At 47.9% G+C, this 4,123-nt stretch overlaps 1 non-coding gene across 1 annotated transcript; it reads left to right on the top strand.

Moving 5' to 3' along the window:
- Nucleotides 1-570: 570 nt before the first annotated feature.
- LOC132224233 (U6 spliceosomal RNA) lies at nucleotides 571-681 on the top strand. The gene has a single exon (XR_009450629.1). It is a non-coding gene; the product is annotated as a U6 spliceosomal RNA (small nuclear RNA).
- Nucleotides 682-4,123: the final 3,442 nt, after the last annotated feature.

Below are 4,123 nucleotides of genomic sequence, written 5' to 3'. Positions count from 1 at the left end.
AGCGGAGCCACGAGGCCTCCCGGCACCGGGATCAGTGTGACAGGGGGCAGCGCCCAAACCCCCTGATCGCCCTGAGGCTCTGTGTGTGACAGGGGGTGGGGCCACAACCTTCCTATCCGCCCTGCTCTGTTCATGACAGGGGAAGGCGCCCCAACCCCCTGATCGGCCCTGCTCTGTGGGTGATAGAGGGCGGTGCCCCAACCCCCTGATCCGCCCTGCTCTGTGTGTGACAGGGGACGGTGCCCCAACTCCCCTATCGGCTCTACTCTGTGCCATCCCAAAGTGTAAATTTTTTTCTTCCTTTTTTACAGCAGAGTAGTATTCCATTGTGTAAATGTAGCAACGTTTTTTAATCCACTCGTCTACTGATGGACACTTGGACTGTTTCCACTTACAATACATTTGGCTATTGTAAATATCACTGCCATGAAATTAGGGGAATATATATAATTTCAAAGTCGTGTTTCAAGTATCTTGGGATAAAGTCCCAGAAGAGGAGTCACTGGGTCATAAAGCAATGGAAATAATAAAAGTAAAGTAAATTAAAAATAAATAAAAAGTTAATATGTAGTGTTGGCTTCGGCAGCACATATACTAAATTGGAACGATACAGAGAAGAGAGATTTGCATGGCCCCTGCGTAAGGTTGTCCAGCAAATCCTATGATGCTTTCATTAAAAAAAAAAGTTAATATGTAAAAATTTTTAATTCAATTTATTTAATAACGTTTTCAAAAGTGCCAGGCCCAGATATTTTTTGTAATTGTAATATTTCTTAATTCCTTTTTTAAAAATCTCCACCTGATGATATTTTTTCCATTGATTTTTTGTTAGTTTGTTTTTTAGAGAGAGTGGAAGAGAGGGAAGAGAAGGAGAGACAAACATCAACCTGAGAGAAACACATCAATTGGTTTCCTCCTGCACACAAGCCTCTGACAGGGGCAGGGATTAAACCTGCAACTGAGGTACTCGCCCTTGACCAGGAATTGAATCCAAGACCCTTTGGTCCTTGGACTGACATTCTAACCACTGAGTGAACTGGCCAGGGCTATAATTCTTAGACAATTAAGTCCCATGCTATAACACATAAAAGGGATTTTTTTCATTTATTTTATAAAGCCAAAATAGTCATTACAAAGATATTGACATTGATAGAGACATATATGGTATAACTGACAGGTAAAAAAGTACTTCAAATAGAAATATTATAGAATTGCGAACATGGTGGCAGGCAGGTCTGGAGTGAGGGTGAGTGTGTGAATGTGTGAGAAGGAGAGAATGAGTGTTGGAGGGCATCTGTTTGTGGAGGGGAGGTTAGGGTGGCGATTTGGGTGCTCCAGGTGGAGGAACCACCATTGCAGCATGCTGCTCTCCCAGGCACTTCTCTCCACTACAGGAGAGAGTGCATCATTTTGAGGGAGCCTCAGGGTGTTCCATGGGGGAAACTGTGAGGAGTGATCCTGCCCCTAAACCACAGACAGATGCTCACAGCCCCACTGCTGAGACCTAAAGTCCCTGGGCACACAAACCAGTCATACCAGCTTAGCTAGCCTGAACTGTGCACCTTGGAGGACCGACTGGCTGATTCAACCTGCAGTGTGTGGGCCTTGCATCGTTATATTGGCAAATGGGGAACCTGACCTGACTCCTTCTTGGCAGTGGAGGGCCCAGCTTGCCCCAACACCTCAGTGAGCAGAGCCAGCAACCAGCTGTCCCCAACTCCTATACAGGGGAGAGACAGATGACCCCACCTCATCAGCATCAGAGTGCTCAGTTTGCCTCAACCCCTCAGTGAGCAGAGCAACCAGCCCACACTGCCATAGAGGTGAGAGGGGCACCCACTCTTCCCCCTGAACCAGTGCCCAGATTCCTCCCTCCCAGATTCCTGGCTCACCCCACCACCCTGCCCAGAGCCCAGCCTGGACACAAGGACCTGCTGCCCAGAACTAGCACTCCCCACCTGTTGCTCCTGGACAACTGGCCCCACAACATTGGCATGGTGCGCCCAGCCCTGATACCATGACACAAGGCCCCCAGATGCATGTACCTGTCATCGTGACCCACTGTGTCTTACCCAGCGCCCATGGTCAAACAGCCTCGTGGCCTGACACTAACTGGTATACGTGACCTGACCCCTCCTATTCAACATACAGACATGACACAGAGACCTGAGGTGCCTAACCCAGTGCCACCAGAAGATCAGATGCACCATTGCAAACAGGTGTGACTAGTCACTTCTGAATACACGGACCTGCTGCCTCACCTGGCTCCGCAGACTACCAAACTGTGCAAATGGGAAGACAAAAAAACAACCACCAAATAAAAGAAAAAGGAGGAATCTCCAGTAAAGGAACTCAATGAAATGGAGGCAAGCAATTTATCATTTAAAAAAGTCAAAGTAATGCATATAAGGATCCTCAACATCTGAGTGAGAATTATAAGAAACTTAATGAAAATTATAATAACAGACTAGAAGAAGCTGAGGAATGAATCAGTTAGTTAAAATACAAGGTAGGATAAAAAACCCAGTGAGAGAAGCAATTGGGGGGAAAAATGTTAAAAAGCAAGAGGATAGTTTAAGGGAATTTTGGGACAACATGAAATGAAACAATCCACATTAATCTACATTAATAAAAGAGAAACATGGTAATTGGCGTACGACCGCTACCCTTTTCATTGGCTAATCAGCGAGATATGCAAATTAACTGTCAGCCAAGATGGTGGCCGGCAGCCAGGCAGCTTGAAACTAACATGAGGCTTGCTTGCTTCAGTGATGGAGGAAACCAACGTTCCCCGCCTGCGGCTCCAGGCTTCTGAGCCTGCAGTTTCAAACTTTGTAACAAATACCACCGGACTTCAGCCAGCAGGATTGCAACATTGTATGCAAAGGCCAGAAACCTACTTTCAGCAGCGGAGGCCTAAGAGCTGGAGCCAAGCCTCAAGCTAAAGCTGGCCCAGAATAAAAAAAATAAAAAAAGGAAAAAAGGAGCGGTTGGGAGCTTCAGTCACCCCCAGCCTGAAGTGTTTCTATTGAGAAATCAGCTAATAGTCTAATGGCAGTTCCATTGTAGGTAACTTTCTGTCTCTCTCTTGCAGCCTTTAAGATTCTTTTTTTCTCTTTAACATTTGTCATTTTAATTATGATGTGTCTTTTTGGGTTCATCTTGATTGGGACTCTGTGTTTTGTGGGGCGCTGTTATAGGGTTAAGCCTCTGACTGACCTGTTGGAAAAGTCACAAACAAGTCCCAGCTTAGAGGGCATAGTCCTCTTAGCATAATTAGGCTTGGCCTTATGAAGCTCCTTAGATCTTATCTGGGAAGCTAATGGACTGAGGGAGGTGCAGCAAAACAAGTGAAACTCACTAGAACAGTGTAACTATGGTGACCACTTCCTTGTTTACCTCTGACTATAAAATGAAGGCTTGGCTTGCCTCTGGATCTCTCTCTATGTGGCCTCAGCCAGGCACAGGGAAGATCCACAGAGAATAAAGAGAGCTATGCTGATCATCTGAACAGTCTCCATGTAAATCATTCTTCACTGACTCCATCCACACCTTTGGGAACCCCTGGCCTGCTGGGGCTGGACCCCGGCAGTGTTTCTTGGAATTTTTTCCTCACCAGATAAGGGAAGTTTTTTGTCATTATTTATGCAAACAGGTTCTCTATTTCTTGCTCAGCTTCTCCTTCTGACACCCCTATTATTCAGATACTAGAGGCCCGGTGCACAAAAATTTGTGCACTCGGTGGGGGAGGGGGAGCCCCTCAGCCCGGCCTGTGCCCTCTAGCAGTCTGGGACCCCTCGGGAGATAACGACCTGCTGGCTTAGGCCTGCTCCCAGGTGGCAGAGGGCAGGCCCAATCCCTAGGTGCAGCCCTTGGTCGGGCTCAGAGCAGGGTTGATTGGGGAGTTGGGGCGCTGCCCCCTGTCATGCACAGAGCAGGGCGGATTGGGAGGTTGCAATGCCACCCTCAGTCACGCTCAAGGTAGGGCCGAATGGGGGGTTGGGGCACCGCCCCCTGTCACACTCAAGGCAGGGTCGATGAGGAGGTTGCGGCGCCACCCCCTGTCATGCACAGAGCAGGGCCCATCAGGGGGTTGGGGAGCTCCCCCCTGTCACACACAGAG

Source organism: Myotis daubentonii, chromosome 1 (genome assembly GCF_963259705.1).
Source record: "Myotis daubentonii chromosome 1, mMyoDau2.1, whole genome shotgun sequence".
Taxonomy (NCBI): Eukaryota; Metazoa; Chordata; class Mammalia; order Chiroptera; family Vespertilionidae; genus Myotis; species Myotis daubentonii.
The sequence above is the reverse complement of the archived record's forward strand: the minus strand, read 5'-3'. Positions and strand labels throughout refer to the sequence as shown.